General features: G+C 41.8%; 3 long non-coding RNA genes across 3 annotated transcripts; 1 reads left to right on the top strand and 2 right to left on the bottom strand.

Annotated features, from left to right (window-relative positions):
- Positions 1-2,058: 2,058 nt before the first annotated feature.
- On the top strand, positions 2,059-3,177 carry LOC108702903. Its single transcript, XR_001933392.2, has 2 exons — positions 2,059-2,270; positions 2,959-3,177. It is a non-coding gene; the product is annotated as an uncharacterized LOC108702903 (long non-coding RNA).
- A 6,084-nt stretch (positions 3,178-9,261) lies between these two features.
- Positions 9,262-9,905, bottom strand: LOC121398866. Its single transcript, XR_005964556.1, has 3 exons — positions 9,814-9,905; positions 9,597-9,687; positions 9,262-9,452 (listed from the first exon to the last, which is right to left on the bottom strand). It is a non-coding gene; the product is annotated as an uncharacterized LOC121398866 (long non-coding RNA).
- A 1,532-nt stretch (positions 9,906-11,437) lies between these two features.
- LOC121398865 lies at positions 11,438-14,133 on the bottom strand. Its single transcript, XR_005964555.1, has 2 exons — positions 12,401-14,133; positions 11,438-12,326 (listed from the first exon to the last, which is right to left on the bottom strand). It is a non-coding gene; the product is annotated as an uncharacterized LOC121398865 (long non-coding RNA).
- Positions 14,134-17,877: the final 3,744 nt, after the last annotated feature.

Below are 17,877 nucleotides of genomic sequence, written 5' to 3'. Positions count from 1 at the left end.
TTTATCAACACTGGGCAAATTTGCCCATGAGGCTGCTACCTATAGCAACCAATCAGTGATTAGCTTTTTAAAGCCAGCTGCAAGTAGAACAATGAATGCAGCAATCTGATTGGTTGCTATAAGTAACACCCCATGGGCAAATTTGCCCAGTGTTGATAAATGAGCCCCAGAGTGCCTCTGAATTCTGTGGGGTACAGGGGGGAGTCAGTGTGCCTCTGAATTTCTGTGGGGTACGGGGGGAGTCAGTGTGCCTCTGAATTTCTGTGGGGTACAGGGGGGGTCATTGTGCCTCTGAATTTCTGTAGGGTATGGGGGGAGTCACTGTGCCTCTGAATTTCTGTGGGGTAAGGGGGAGTCAGTGTGCCTCTGAATTGCAGTGGGGTACGGGGGGGGAGTCAGTGTGCCTCTGAATTTCTGTGGGGTACAGGGGGAGTCACTGTGCCTCTGAATTTCTGTGAGGTACGAGGGGAGTCACTGTGCCTGTGAATTTCTGTTGGGTTAAGGGGGAGTCACTGTGCCTCTGAGTTTCTGTGGAGTACAGGGGAGGGTCACTGTGCCTCTGAATATCAGTGGGGTACGGGGGGGGTCAATGTACCTCTGAATTTCTGTGGGGTAAGGGGGAGTCAGTGTGCCTCTGAATTTCTGTGGTATACGGGGGGAGTCAGTGTGCCTCTGAATTTCTGTAGGGTACTGTGGGGAGTCAGTGTGCCTCTGAATTTCTGTGGTATACGGGGGGAGTCACTGTGCCTCTGAATTTCTGTAGGGTACTGTGGGGAGTCAGTGTGCCTCTGAATTTCTGTGGGGTACAGGGGGGGTCATTGTGCCTCTGAATTTCTGTAGGGTATGGGGGGAGTCACTGTGCCTCTGAATTTCTGTGGGGTACAGGGGGGGGTCATTGTGCCTCTGAATTTCTGTGGGGTAAGGGGGAGTCAGTCTGCCTCTGAATTGCAGTGGGGTACGGGGGGGAGTCAGTGTGCCTCTGAATTTCTGTGAGGTATGGGGGGAGTCACTGTGCCTCTGAATTTCTGTGGGGTACGGGGGGGTTCACTGTGCCTCTGACTTTCTGTGGGGTACGGGGGGAGTCACTGTGCCTCTGAATTTCTGTGGGGTACAGGAGGAGTCACTGTGCCTCTGAATTTCTGTGAGGTACAAGGGGAGTCACTGTGCCTGTGAATTTCTGTTGGGTTAAGGGGGAGTAACTGTGCCTCTGAGTTTCTGTGGGGTACAGGGAAGGGTCACTGTGCCTCTGAATTTCAGTGGGGTACAGGGGGAGGGTCACTGTGCCTCTGAATTTCTGTGGGGTAAGGGGGAGTCACTGTGCCTCTGAGTTTCTGTGGGGTACAGGGGGAGTCACTGTACCTCTGAATGTTGATGCGGACTGCATCAGAGCTCATCCGGCTGCTGTGTTCATCCAGGCGGAGGGGGTCACTGTGCCTCTGAATTTCTGTAGGGTACGAGAGGAGTCAGTGTGCCTCTGAATTTTTGTGGGGTACTGGGTATGACTTCTTAGATGAACCCCAAACACGTATACTCATTTCATTTAATGGAGAAGTAAAGCTACCAATGCTGTTTATTGCCAATTGATTAGCCACAATAGTGCAAGCTATAACACTATATTTATTCTGCAGAATGCTTTACCATACCTGAGTAAACAGCTCTCTCTGTTTAGGATAACAGCTGCCATATTAGCTTGGTGTGACATCACTTCCTGCGTCTCTCCATGCTCACTCATAGCTCTGAGCTCAGATTACAGCAGGGAGGGGAGGAGAGAGAGGGGGAAGGGAGAGGAGCAAACGGAGCATGCTCAAGCCCTAGCCCTGGAGATTTATGCTGAAAACAGGAAGTCTGATACAGAAGCCCATGTGTACACAATAGAAGGAAAGAAATGCTGTGTTTCTTTTTACAGACGACTCTGCAGCATTACTTTGAGGGTTTACTGGTATATTTATATAAACCATTCTGATAAAGCTTACTTAATTGTAGCCTTTCCTTCTCCTTTAAGGCACTCTCCATATGGAGTGTGTTTCCCTCTGCAAACTTACTGATAACTTTATTGCCTCCTGAACTGAACCAACTGTGCTTGTGCCACTGTGATAGGAAAATCAGTTCTACTGGAGAAGCCACGAGCTGTATAAAGGATAATAATGATGTTTCTTTCCCTCCAGGCTCCTCTCTCTGCAACCTCTCAGTTGGTCTGGTTCCCTTATTCAGCTATTGACCATCTCCGGCATGCTCTGGGCGAGAATGAAAGTAACCGGCACAATCAGGCTGTGAGTTCTCTGCAATTAACTTTTAGTATGATGTAGAGAGTGATATTCTGAGACAATTTGCAATTAGTTTTCACTTTTTATTATTTGTGGTTTTTGAGTTATTTAGCTTTTTATTCAACAGCTCTCCAGTTTGCAGTTTCAGCCATCTGGTGCAAATTACCCTAGCAACCATGCATTGAATTGAATAAGAGACTGGAATATGAATAGGAGAAGACCTTAATAATAAAAATACATTTGTAGCCTTACAGAGCATTCATTTTTGGATGGGGTCAGTGACCCCTGTTTGAAAACTAGAAAGAGTCAGAAGTAAAAGGCAAATAACTTGAAAATTATGAGAAATAAATGTAGATGACCAATTGAAAAGTTGTTGCCATTCTATAACATGCTAAAAGTGATCTTAAAGGTGAACCACCACTTTAATCACTTCTGTTCAGTCTTCAAACAGTTCTAGCATTTTTATATTCAACTTTTCTTTAAAGAAGAGAAAATGTAAAATCACTGGGTAGTGCCAAGTTGGTGGGGGCCCCCAATTGTCACTGATCCCCTGTAGAGTCATCCCATTTATATCCAATGAACTGCCTCTAATAAAAACAGTTCTAGGTATTTATTCTGCACACGGATGTGAGTAAAAGGGGTTCATTGACTGATACTTAACCGTTCTATCTCTCTCTTTTGTTCATTTCTGCAGATTCTGGGCAAACTCCAGAGGAAGCTGGATGAATATTTTGAGAAGCTGAAGAAAGCCACCGACTACAAAAAGTCAGTGCAGAAGCCGCTACGGGCGTACAGCTGCTCAGTTATATACAGATGGAAACCAGGTCCCCGTGTTTATAATTCAGCGTTGAATTCATAATAATGTCATTCATTTTGTTTTGTTAAAAAAAAAAAATAAACTATTTCGTATGTTTCTATGTGTGTTCATTTGTGGGATGTTTCATTATCAGATCCCAACCCCCTGCCACATGTCCTACTGAATATATAGATCTATACACTGTTTGGATTTGCTGTTTGATTCTTTTTCCTGCTTAGATCTGATACCCGAAATATGCTCCCTGGCTCATTCTTTGAGAGGTGGACTAGTCTGGCCAATGGACTGTACAAGGGCAGGGAGCTGATCAGTGGCTACTTCAGTCAAGGGTGCATTTCAAACCTGCCCAGATACATATGGCTGAGTTTCAATGGGGTTGGCATATCACCAGCCTAACCAGTAAAATAGCAGCCGAGACTGGGACCAGTGTTACACATTTAACCAGCAATGTATTTGCTCATAAATTTATAATTCCCTGATGTATCACCCCAGTCCTGTCCCTCCCCAATCTCTGCCTCCAGCTTTGCTTCTTTCCCTTCTTCCTATAATCCCCCACTCCCATATTTTCTACCAAACCACCCCCTCATTGTCCCTCCCCTTTCTGTACAGCCAGATTTTTTTTCCAAAATGGTGACAACCCTAGATATTGGTCATGCAGGACATTCTGAGGGCCTTGTATGATAATGTCCCTGGCACAGCACAATCCCAGTATAATAACTCTTTGGAGCTGACCGGACTGTGCTGGCACCAAGCCTAAATCAGTGCAATGGACTGTGAAAACCTGTTGGTGGCGCCTACTCCCACTAGCAGTGTCTCCTATTTCCCCTACTCATGTATGTCAGTGGGCATGGGTATTTTACTACTTCATTCTAAAGCATGGGGGCAACACCATCCAGCAGGGAGGCAGCAAAATCAACATGTGTTCCTTAAAGGCCTGGGCCCAACAGAACTGAGAAGCTTGATACGGCTGTACACTGCAATTACATAAACTTAACCCTTGCTCTGTCTACCCCACCACCCTGTCTCTTAAAGAGCAAGTAAATCCAGAACTAAACATAAACTGCATGGATTAATATCAGGGCAGGGGGGCTGCTGTACTGTCTCTCAGCCGTGTCATTGGTAAAGTTACATCCCCCCACTTCAGCAGAACAAACCTTCCTGGTGGCTCTGGACGGACTTCCAGTGGCCATTAATATCCCACCAATGAAACATCACACAGACCTGCCCTTCCTCTGCCCAAATAATACCAAAGGCAACTTTATCATGGGACAAAAGTCTTCTAATGACAGTGGTATGTTTATGGGTCAGCTCTTTCTAGACCCAATGAGTCAGTTTCTTCTTGGCCCAAAGGATACTAATGGCAGTGCCGTGTATATCCAAGTCCCTGCTAGGCACAAAATAACATATTAATAAGTCAGCACCTTCTGAACCCAGTCTCATAATGTACTAATCCCAGTGATATGTTTATATTCACTATATGTCATTTGTATGTGATTGATTGACCAAACCTCTGACATCAGTGCAGATCAGTAGGACTGGGTCCAGACATGGCTTATCCCCTTCTAATATTTCTTCATCCTTAGCATCTCCTTTCACCAATTTCTCCTACCTTTGCCTCTTGATTCCACCTTCACTTTTCAGTGACCCTTGCACTAGAGGCCTCCCTCCTCTGTAATGTTCCCTGGCAATACTATAGAAACTATAAAAATGCAAGAACACCAATGAAATGTGTATTAACATATGTATTTATAAATTGGATGTTATATTTATGCATTTTAGATTAATTCATACTAATTTAAGTTGGGAAGGACTCGCATCTATTAGGTTTAAGTTTTAGTGTAAAAGTGATCTTCCTATTTAGCAGTTGATCCAGAGGAAGGCAAAAAAACCCCATCTGAAGCCAGAGCCAATTTGCCTCAGAAGGGGAAAATCCCTTCCTGACTCCCAAAGGGCAATCGGACAAGTCCCTGGATCAACTTGTATTATGAGTTTATGTCTTATCAGTACTAAGAGTTTATGTCAGGGTTAAGAGTAGGAGATGTGACTGGTTGTTGAGTGGAAGGCTTGAAAGGATAGAATTTAGAAGGCAAAGAATTTGAACAGGAGAAACCACTGAGGAATTGGTGTTAGGAGATTGCAGGGGGGGAGGCAAAAGAAAAAAGTGGAGAAGAGAAGCCTCTGTTTAGGGGACATCATTTTAGTGTGTGGTGGTGACTAAATGCCTTGGTATTTGTGGAATGGATGAACCAATGGAGGTGCAGGAAGAAGGACAAGGATTAAAAGATATTTTAAAGAGGAGAAACTCTTGATGACATGTAAATAAAAGAAGATATTGGTGGAGGTGTGTTAGCACAAGGACAGAGCTTGCTTATATGGGATAAGGGCTGGTGGTGGAGCTAAAGTTAAATGAAAAGTCCTTGGGTGGAGATGTGCTAATTGGATACTAATGAAAACTAAGGTCCTAATAGTGGAGCTATGGTGTTTGAAAATGTGAATGCTTCTTGTGGAGCTGTAGAGGTGGATATGAATGTTGGAGCTATGGTTCTGTGAAATGTAGATGCTTAAGACAAGATGTTGGAGTTGTAGTAGTCTGCAAAAAAAGGAAGATGGATGGAACTATGGCAGTTGGAAAGTGAGGTGGAGACGTGTGTGGGTGGAGTGATGTAAAACTGAAGCAAAGACACCACTGGTGGAGATGTGGTAGTCTGAAAAGAATATGAACATGGAGCTACAGAAGGAGATAAAGTCCAAGAAAGTAAAGTTCACAAGGATCGACCAAGATGCAAGATTAACTGCTCAAATGTATTGTTTAACACAACATGTTTCGAGTCTTGTGAGACTCTTTGTCTCACAAGACTCGAAACATGTTGTGTTAAACAATAAACACTGAAGTTTGAGCAGTTAATCTTGCATCTTGGTCGATCCTTGTGAACTTTACTTTCTTGGATAATACTGCAACACACACGGCGGAGGTGCACCACATGGAATCCAGCTAACTACTGTTTTGCTACTGGTTTGAAGGTAACAGCATTATTTCTTCTAAGAAGGAGATAAAGTCCCTGCTGGTGTAGTTGCAGGAATCTTGAAGTTACCACTTGCTGAACTGCATCAGCATGGAAGGAGATGTTGCTGGTGGAGCTGCAGACGCCACTGTATCTGTATGAGAAAAAAATATCAGTCAGTAATAGATCTTTATTAATTCTCATTCAGAGGCATGGCATTTATGCTTTATTCATTAGGGGTTCCAAATGTTAGGGAGTTTTTCTCCCAGGCTGATGCTCCTTTTAGAAATAAAGGCAATGGCTATGGGAATAGGAAATAATGCCTGAGCATTCTCAGTTGCATTCTACCCTATTGTGCAGCTGCTGCAATGAAGCTAATGTCCATCAGCACAGAAAACCTTCATTCAGCCCTTACTGTCCGGTGTGTTTATTTGCTTCACACAGGGGGAGGACTGTGACCAAGAAATGCAAACTTGAGCATCTTCTAGCCGAAACCCACCTCTTGTGCACAGTGACGATTCGGGTCCTACCAATGTAGACACACACCAGGCAGCAGGGGATCAAATTGCTATTTGTCTACCAGCTGAGAACCATTGTACAGGGATACTGAATGGAGATGGGACCTTACCCTGTGGATGTTTCTTTTTCCTCGACTGTGATTTAGGAAACTCATTCTGGGCTGTTGATGTTATTGGCCACAAGATCAATAACAGAGCTACTCTCTTCAGTCCTGTTTAGGGAAAAATCATATTTGTGATTCATGAATACTAATTAGAGCTTGTACAGTATATGATTCATAAACAAAAAAATAAAGACTGAAGACCAAATGCAAATTGTCTTAGAACACCATTGCTACCATTATACTTAAATATAAAATTAAGCTAAAGTGCCCCTTAAACCATGTTTATTATTCCCAGTGCCATTATAATAAAACCAACTCTTGCAGCTGTTGAGTTACACTGTGTGATGGTGCAGCTGTATCACATATAATGGATTCCCTCACCTTTCTTGGCCCGGCAGGTTCTGCAGAGTCAGGAGATGTTCTTCAATCTCAGCCCTGACGATCTTCTTAGATGGCAGTTGGGTGACGAATGGGTGCTGCAGGAGTTCCCTCTCTCCGAAGGATCCTTCTTCAGACAGGACTCCAAGAAGGACACAAAATGTTGTGACCTGGAAAAAAGATATTTTAGCTTTAGCTGGCAAAAAAAAAAATCCCCAGATCGTTTTTTCCAGATTCTAGAATCTATCTATCTATCTATCTATCTATCTATCTATCTATCCCTCTATCTACTATCTATCTATCTATCTATCTATCTATCTATCTATCTATCTATCTATCTAATCTATCTATCCATCTAATCTATCTATCATCTATCTGTCCATCTATCTATCTATCTATCTATCTATCTATCTATCTATCTATCTATCTATCTATCTATCTATCTATCTATCTATCTATCTATCTATCTATCTATCTATCCCTGTATCTATCAATATATCTAATTATCTATCTATCCATCTATCTATCCCTCTATTTATATATCTATTTTGATTTGATCTCTTTAGAGAGAAGTGAGACCAATAGTATAACAGCATTACACATTATAGAAATCTTCTCCCAAAGTCTTGTCCCTACTGACTATGCCTTACTGTGTACACTTTTTCATTTCCAATTTGTACCTGTATGTTAGCCTCCCATCCACTTAGACTGTAAGCTCTAAGGGGCAGGAACCTCCTTCCCACTATGTATCTTACAACATACCACTTTAGCTCTTTGTCCTATGATTCTGTATATATTTATTATGTGATAAATATATCACATGGATACTTTTATATATATTATGCACTGTATGTCGATGTGGCTCCTTAACAGTGCTTTACAAATAAAGTTATACATACATACAAGTGTCCCCAACCCGATTCCCCACCACTATCCCAAACTGGTCAACAAGGGTATAACAAAGGATATCAGTGGCAAATCTAGATATGTATAAGGTTATGAGGGACAAGGTAAGGTCCTGTGATTTTCCTACACCCTCTCCTGACTGCACCATAGTGCACATGGCCTGTAATCTCACATGACTTGGGGCAGCTGGGAAATTGACAATATGTCTAGCCCCATGTCAGATTTCAAAATTGAATATTAAAGAATCTGTTTGCTCTTTTGAGAAATGGATTTCAGTGCAGAATTCTGCTGGAGCAGCACTATTAACTGATTCATTTTGAAACAAATTTTTTTTCCCATGACAGTATCCCTTTAAACAAAATACACATCCCCCTGAGCTGAGACTGAAATCTCCCCATTTTCCCAAATTTGTACAGACAAGGGGCATGTGAGGGCAGACTATGGAAGCGGCTAAGTGGATATAGGAGTTGCCAAATGTCCCAAGTGTGGGGAGTTCCATGTCTGCAAGCACAGGTACAATGTACAATGACACAAGCTGGGACCGACTCACCATCTGTTTGATTGAAGCTGGTTGGGCTACTCTTATCAGGTGCTCCGCCGGGTATTGATCTGCGTATGCTAAAAGTGAAAAACATATATATCAGGCCCATCAAACATGTCTAGAAGTTATTTATTTAATCTATAGAAAAAGTTATTTTTTGCTGGAAATAGCAAATCACCCCAAATTCCTCCCATTCTGATATAGAACCTCTGCTGCTCAATGTATAAAATAAAGTAGCCACAATTGTTTTCCCTCGGCCATTTCGATGGTGGTTATCCCCAGTGACCAGATGTCACACTGCAAAAGACACATCAAAGAGCATTAGAAGGAGAAAATTGGGTTAGTGGGTGTTTCATGAAATCGAAGTAAAAAGGCTATATTTCTCATACAATTACAATTCTCTTTTAGAAACATATACATATATTATCATGGGTGCAAAAGTACACTCCATTCTCCTTAGCTCAATTATGGCTAAAACAGAACAGAATACAACTTCTAAAATAGCCCGATGCACACCCTAGTAAATTAACACATCATGGTATATGTAAAAGTGAAAAAATGCTTTATTATATATAAACGTGTATACAGCAATATATCTCTATTACAAACAATAGCAGTTACAATACATAACACCAGCATCACAGTGCAAATGAGCAAATATATTAGAGCAAATATATTAAAGCAGACACATTGTGCAAAAAGTTAAGAAACCCAACATTTCGGAAAAACTCCTTTCTCTCAATGAGAAAATGACTGCTTCTATGTTCCATTAACACGGATAAGTAAGTAGAACATACTTTGGTGTCGTACGCCAGGCGCTGGCCCTTCTGCCTTATGGCCTCGTGTGCCATCCAATGTGGAGTCCCGTCCGCCTCGTGGCACAATCCAGTCTGCGGGTCCAGGTCCCAGCTGTTTCCAAAGTCGACTGAAATGACAGATAGAATCTATTAATGGAAAATAACTTGTTTAACCACAATAAGATAGAAACCTAAATTATGAAACCCCCTAACTCCATATTCACAGAAGCTCCCCACTATCCATTACTCTTATAACTGTAAGTTTTACTCACGGATCTTTACTTTGGCCGTCTCTGTGAGCATGATGTTCAGGCTCTTGATGTCTCTATGAACGGCCCGGTTCTTGTCGATGTGGTGCAGCCCCTGGGGAGATTGAGATGTAGGTTATTAGACTATAACAGACATAAGACTAAACATTCCCAATAAAGAGATTGTATATTTAATTTATGCAACTAAAGAAGAGTCCTTAAGGGGAAAATCTGGCCTTACCTTTAAAACCTCCTCGCAGACATAGCCAATCCAGGTCTCCTTCAGGGATTGCCCATTGGTCTTGCTGATGAGGTTGTAGAGAGAGCCTCCACCACAGTACTCGAGAACAATCTGCAATATATAGAAATTATTTAAGGTCATGTATTCTATCACTTCCAGTGGAGATTGCTTTGGCACAAGAGGAATGAACACGATACAGTAAACCATTTCTTACTTCCAAGAGCTCCGATGAGCACTCTGTGAGTGGAGCCCTGTAGTAGGCTCCATAGTAAGAGGCGATGTTATATTAAAGGGATAATATAAATCCCTTTAGCCAATCCCAAACCATTGGAGAGCACGTCTGACTGAGTCACTAGGAAATTGGGGTTACAACTAAGGTAAAATGTATAATGCTCATCTTTAATTCTTATCACACAGACCAACTGCAGGAAGTTTATACTTCGCTTCGCTGCAAGTTGTGCAGATTCAGATATGAGCAAGACCTTTATAGAACTGAATAAATAAAATAGTTAACATTTACGCCTCCGTGTCCTTTCCATTGGAGTCAATAATCTCTCCCAGGGCTCCTAATATATTGGATTGGTGGATTTCAATTTTATAAGAGAGGATAACTACCTATCCTGGGATGTTGGTGTCACTGAAAATTCCCAATACATTCAAGTAGACTCTCAAGGACTGTGGCAGGCAGCTGTAATGGGCATTTAATGCAGACTGACGCAGTCAAGACCCGATTGCAAAATCTCCCCAGTACTCCAATCAATGTGTGGGTTATGTTGCATTAATCAGGGCAGGCCTAACAGCACAGGAGTGGATGCACAGTGGATAAGGTGGAAATCAATGTATTCAGAACATGTGCCTCCCACACACACCTCAAGTTTAGGGGTTACTGATGTACCTAAGACATTGCCAAGGGGATTTTCATCTATTGACAGGAGAGGAATGGAAGGGACAGACATTTTACCAGCAAAAGTTGCGTCAACAAAATTCCCAGCAGCCCTTTAATCAATGAAAACAGAAACAGGTGTGTTATTCCAGGACAGAGTAACAGGAACACAAATCCTAGAACTAGTGTTACAGGGAGCAGAAATACAGCCCAAATGAATCTCCCCAACCTCATACAGGCTCAGGGGTTTTCCCAATTTTACTGGGCAGGTATAGACAAAATGGCCTTTAGTACCACAGTACTTGCAGATGCCCTGGGAACGTCTGCAAAATCGTTAGGCAAGTGACAGCTCAGCGGTCCCAAACTGTATGGGATCCTCAGGGGATTGAAGAGTAAAAGATTCTGAGGGAATAAAGACCTTGCTGCTAGCAACATAACCAGGCTGTGAAATCTTCTCCTGATGCCTTTTTATTAATCTGGGATCCACCTGTAAAGCTAGGTGCATTAAAGGGGAACTAAAGTCTAAAATAGAATAATGCTAAAAAAATGCTGTATTTTGTATACTAAACATAAACAGGAACTTAGTGAAAGGAACAGGAGGAATCCCAGGCTTTCACTGTGCTATATTTGTGCTATCCCTATGCGAACCGGTTCGTCTTGGCACGGCAGAAACCATCTGATTACACCCTCCAGATACATTGCGCAGGGGTCTTGCAAAGAACGACACAGTAGGCTCGTGTGTTACAAAGCAAGTTCCGATTTATTATGGGTAGTACTACAACTTATATAGCATGGTAAACAAAGAGATTCCATTGTGATGTCATACACAATGTGATTACCCTATATTTGGTAATGTTTGAACACCTGAGTGGCTATAGTATGTTTACACAGTCTACAACTTGTGTGTATTTGATAAGAAGCATACTTGTGCAATCAAGTGTTCAGGCAGGAAAAGACATTAGCCCCTTGCAATCCCTTTCAATCCCCCTTTTAGTCACATAAGTGACTATACGCGAGCAGCATGAATAAGCTTAAATTGCAAGCCCTCAGAAGAAGTAATTAAAGATGAAGTTAATTTCCTGATATAGGGAATTATACAGCAGAAAATAATAAGTGAAATAAAAATCAAAACAATCAATAAGGTAACACTGATCTGGGCTAAGACCGTTTACCGACCTGTCATCCATCCAAAATATTCATCCCAAGGAGGTGTGATTCCAGAATTTGTCTTTAACTTAATGAACAGATCAATAATTTAGCTGTTTGGACCAGTATTATCGGGGATACATGTGCAACAGGTGCTTGTGTTGGCAAGCATTTTACAGACACCTCCCTTTTCAGCCAGTATCATGCCAAGTGCTACTCTATTTTAAAAGTTGGTTCCAGGGAGTGTTTTGGTAGAAATTCTTTGACTAACACCCAATCACCAGGAAATAGGGAGTACCATTGTGTGTGTGTGCTTCAAGATCAGAACACATTGTTACAGGAATACAAAATAAAACAGAATAGTGATAAGAACCTTCTCGACAGATGTTACACATAAACTTGAACAGTTTCTAGAAGGGCCTCATGGGCACTTAGAAACTGTTCACTCCATTAAGGGGGCCAAGCAGGGCCTGCAAGACTTTTCCTCTACAACACTCCTCCTTTTCGTCAGTATGTCTGGCAACAATAATACAAAACAAACAATTAAATATAGCATACCTTATAAATGCTATGCATACAACCTATATGAGAATACATCTGGTATATAATGTTCATACACTGTGGTGGTTCATTGAAGTCATTTCAGACTTTTAGCGTACTTAGGATAGAACAGAACAGGCCTAGAAGAATTTGCCTTTAGAAAAGAGTGAGAAAATAAGGAGGTACAGCAAGAACAACAGCAACAAATGATGATTAGCTGAACTGTTGATACAAAGGCCATCGGAACATAAGTGTACCAACTTACCAATATCCTTGGGCGACACCGTTTTATGAAAATACACTACTGGTGCTTTACAGAATCCTGAGATGACCATTGGAATAAGTGTAGTGTTATACTGGAGAATTACCTCGAGGACTGTTAACTATGTCCTGACAGGATAGAGATTCTACTATGTATGTCATACTGTGAGCTGACAAAGGAGAATGTGTACATATCCAACAATCAGTAATAGTGTTGATGCTGCTATAACAAGCATTTTAACAAGAGCATTATCATTAGGCTCAAACAGTTATGCATATAAGTCTCTATGAACAAATTTAACCTGATCTGGTGATGAAACATTAACCTCAGATGCTAGTGAGGCTGTTGTTGTGTTGACTTGGGACCTGTCATTAACATCAGGCTTTATAAGTGCTATAATCAGCACAGCAATGAAGATACGTATGTACAGCAGGGAGACACAGATTCGGACCAAACATCTGGCCCACAAAGACATGATTCTGCTGGAGATCTTCACCCGATGGGGACCTACATCTTTAGCGTTGGATGTTATGGTCCCTGGGACTTAGGTGGTGGAAGGAAAGAGGCGTTATTATGTCCTACAATTCCCCCCACTTACACAACAGGTGGAAGTTTAAGGATTCTTACTGTGAGACGCGTGGATCCGATTCGGTTTCCCTTCAACCTTTACAGCTGTTTCTGTGACGAGGAGTACCTGGAATGGTCTTTTGCAGCGAGGTTGAATATCTTTGGCACTGCGTCTCTTTATGAGGACCCAATCTTCTGGAATGAGAACATGTGGTTCCAGAACATCCGCTGGATCTGGTAATGAAGAATAAAACTCAAGAGCACAATTTGGTCAGTTCCTTAGGTAACTTAGTGACATATTCAATCATTCTTCCATAGTTCATGCAAAGAAGATGAGTAGAAGGAAAGTACTGAGCCATGCGTGCTTGTCTCCCAAACAATATTTCATATGGGGAGAGTTTAGTTAGCCTTTGGGGAGTGTGCGTGACAGATATAAGCACTATATCAAGGGCATCTGGCCACGCAAGTTTAGTCTCTGCACATACTTTAATTAGCCTGCTGACTTTCCACTTTCCCACTAGCTTGGGGATGATATGGTGTGTAACATTTGATGAATCCCAATGTCTTTGCAGATTAATTGCATTACCTGTCCAGTGAAATGTGTACTTTGATCAGAGGATAATACCTCAAGCAGTGTATAACTGCAGACAATCTCTGCAATTAGCTCTTTAGCTATAGCTTTGTCTGAAGCTTTTACAATGGGCCAGGCTTCTGGCCAACCAGAGAATTAGTCAACACAAACAAATACGTATTCATAGGTACAACATTTAGTTAACTGTATGGAATCTATCTGCAATATCTGAAATGGATACATTGCTTTAGGCCGGTGTTTGATAGGTGTTCTAATAGTCTTGAGGATTTTTCTTTATTACACAAACAAATATCCACCAGGTGGATATTTGTTTGTGTAATAAAGAAAAATCCTTTTTACCGTTACCTGGAGTCCTGTGGAGTGCGTGCCAAAGTGTTGATTTGTACCTTGATGTCTCCCCTATGCTGAGGGTTCGGGGCGCAGCACCCGGACCACCGAACAGGAGCGGTGAGTGACCCACAAATTTACTTTATTGGGATATTTAAAGCGGAGGGCTCGGGGCATATGCACCCGAGCCAATTTCAAACAGCGGTGAGCAAAATTGGATTAAATGTATTAGCAGACCGCAAAGTAGAAGAACGTTCCAATATTTAATCTTAACGATACGGCGGGTGGTTAGAGCGCTCCAGTCCCTAACTGTGTAAAAGTATGTTCTAATAGTCTTACCTAGATTATATTGCACACAAACAAAACATAATTATACATATTTGGTGCAACAGGGCGATCACCTAAATGCCAAACAAAAAACATCAACATCCGGAGTATGTGTACATCTGGCTTTAAGCCAATGTTCCTTCTCCTCAGGTTCCATTTGGTCCTGAAGGGCTGATAAAAACAGCACTAGAGGGAACAGGTAGAGTTAGTTCTTTTACAACACATGCTGTAAACATTTTATTATACAACGCTGCCTGCTTTGCAGCTACATCAACATAGGCATTATCTTGTGTTACACGGTCAGAGGACCCAGTGTTGGCTTAGTACTTAATGACTGTAACCTGCTTTGGTAGTCGGATTTGGCGCTACCTAATGGGCTGCAATAACAACTGCTCTGAAATCCTGAACAAAACGCAACTCATTCTTGCAGGGCTTTTTAATTGGCAAGATGAGCATATTTACAGGGCTAATCCTATGAATTAACACTCCCTTGTCAAGTAACCCTTGAATGACTGGGCAAATCCCCTATACCTTTGCCCTGGACAGTGGGTACTGTGAGATTTTGGGTTGGGGGCCCTTAGGTCTACTCGTATGGACACGGGTGGGATGGATGAATGACATTAACCCAACATCTGTTGGTGATAAAGACCACAAATCACTTGGAGTGAGTCTTCAAAACTGAGTGGGCAGCACCAGTATTCACTGAACAAGGGAGGGTATAAACACTTCAATTAGGCGGTCCGGATGGTGATTAGAAGTGTTTGGAAATACTGGTACCGGTGCTGCCTCGCACCTTCAATCAGGATTTATGAGCGATGCATTGGAATGCGAAGGGGCTGCATCTCCTGCAGGGGAAAGGGCTGTCTTTGGGGACATGCACTTATATGCATGATGCCCTTGATTATTACAATTAACGCAAATGACTGTCTTTTTGTTACGGTTATCTGACCTGTACTGCTGTCTGTTAGTTATTGTTTCTGGAGTTTTGGGAATTATCCTGGAAGTTGTTAAATTATTGCTGACCTAGTAACACCTGCTGGGGCTTAAGACAGGAGTTCTCAACTTGTGGCAATGGCAATTATCTTTTCTTACTTCTTATGCTTCCAGGCAAGACTATGTATGCTGAGGTTACTTTGAGGATCATTTAGTAATCCTGACTTTCTAGGGCACATATGGTAAACAATTTCCAACTTCCTACCTGCCGGAGCCTTGCTCCATGCTGTCGCTTTACATTAATATTGTTCCTTATTTCACTTTCTCTTATCTTGTACACATTCCCAAACAATCTTTACTGAAACATACATTATTTGTTACTCTTCATTAGAGGAAAATATAGAAGAGAAATATTAGGATAGCAGCTTTCTATCTTTTCAAGTAGTGTAGTGTTGGATGACACTTGCAGTTCTTCCTAGCGAATACTGCTTATGTGTTTTCTAGACCCTATTACTCCCTGTCCCAGACTAATTACCTATTTCCTGGATTCATAAATCTGATTTAGAAAAGACAGCCTGCCTCTGGATCATATCCAGAGTTTATTTCTCTAGTAAGAACAAAAGTAAAAGGAATAAAAGTGACAGTATAAAGATAGGAGGCAATCCACAAATGTGGTCACAGACAGTTAGCAGTAGAATTAATTGGTAACACAACTATACCAACATACAATACCCAACACTTAGACGGCAAAACAACAAAACATATGCATACATGCCTTACATATATATATATAGCTTGTAATCACTTATAACAAAGTGTGTGACTTGTGAACACTACCAACAGAAGTTCCCTGTTGGTAAGCAACAAGTGGCTTACCTGCCGGCTTTGGGAAATTCTGTTGACAGAATCACTGCCTTCACGTAGCAATTTCCATCACCATATATATATATATGATTAGTACAACTTACAAATAGCAGCAACACCAACAAGATGTATTAGTAACAGTTATCAATATACAAACAAACAATTATGTGTCCCTGGATGGCATATACACACACGCACGGCGAAAGAATGATAGATTTTTTTTAAGTAAGAAGTTACACGTCAAGAAAATTGAATATAATGTGACGTATATACCTTAATCTCTATACAGACATGGGGGATACATATACGTACAAAGACAAAACGAGACAATATTGTATATGGAGAGGTGAATCAGTCAGTAAGAAAAGGTTTCTGCGTGCAACCTAAATATCCCTATGTTACTGTCCTCGACCATACACGAGGTGAACCAAATAAGCCTCGACCATACACGAGGTGAACCAAATTAGCCTCGACCATACACGAGGTGAACCAAATTAGCCTCGACCATACACGAGGTGAACCAAATTAGCCTCGACCATACACGAGGTGAACCAATTTTTTTTTTTTCCGTTGTTATATTTTTTCCCTTTTTTTTTATATATCAAGAAATCGGTTATTGGAAAGAGCCAAAGGTAAGAGAAAAAACCGTCAGTTCAGACAGCAATTCTACTTACCTCCGGATATCCAACCGATCCCACTTCTAACACCAGCTGAAAGGAACAGGAGGAATCCCAGGCTTTCACTGTGCTATCTTTGTGCTATCCCTATGCGAACCGGTTCGTCTTGGCACGGCAGAAACCATCTGATTACACCCTCCAGATACACTGCGCAGGGGTCTTGCAAAGAACGACACAGTAGGCTCGTGTGTTACAAAGCAAGTTCCGATTTATTATGGGTAGTACTACAACTTATATAGCATGGTAAACAAAGAGATTCCATTGTGATGTCATACACAATGTGATTACCCTATATTTGGTAATGTTTGAACACCTGAGTGGCTATAGTATGTTTACACAGTCTACAACTTGTGTGTATTTGATAAGAAGCATACTTGTGCAATCAAGTGTTCAGGCAGGAAAAGACATTAGCCCCTTGCAATCCCTTTCACTTACTGCACCAGAAGCCTAATTAAACAAATGATTTATGTTTTCAAGGTTGGCAGCAGGGGGTCACCATCTTGTTACATTGTTATACATCTTTGCAAGACATGTCGATCAGGCAGGTTTAAAAATCCCATCGGATCACGGCCCTATCTGTTCGTAGGTGCGGTCCAGCAATCCGACTGTCCGTTTTGGCAGCACTATGATCCGATCATTGGGCCCTAGGGCCCACGATCGGATCAGAGCGATATCGCCCACCTCAAAGTGGGCATGTCGGGGAGAGATCCACTTGTTTGGTGACATTGCCAAACGAGCAGATCTCTCTGTGTATGGCCAGTTTAGACAGGATAGGAATTAGCTGGTTGTTATATAAACTGACTAGTTTATATCCATGTACTGGACTTGTCAGGTATTTGCCCAATACAGATGGTCCCTGTACTGTTAGAGAGGGTCCTTAGATAGGATAGGAATCAGCTTGTTTATATATGAACGGACTAGTTTCTATCTCATTACTGGACCTCAC

Source organism: Xenopus laevis, chromosome 9_10S, assembly GCF_017654675.1.
Source record: "Xenopus laevis strain J_2021 chromosome 9_10S, Xenopus_laevis_v10.1, whole genome shotgun sequence".
Classification (NCBI taxonomy): Eukaryota; Metazoa; Chordata; class Amphibia; order Anura; family Pipidae; genus Xenopus; species Xenopus laevis.
The sequence above is the reverse complement of the archived record's forward strand: the minus strand, read 5'-3'. Positions and strand labels throughout refer to the sequence as shown.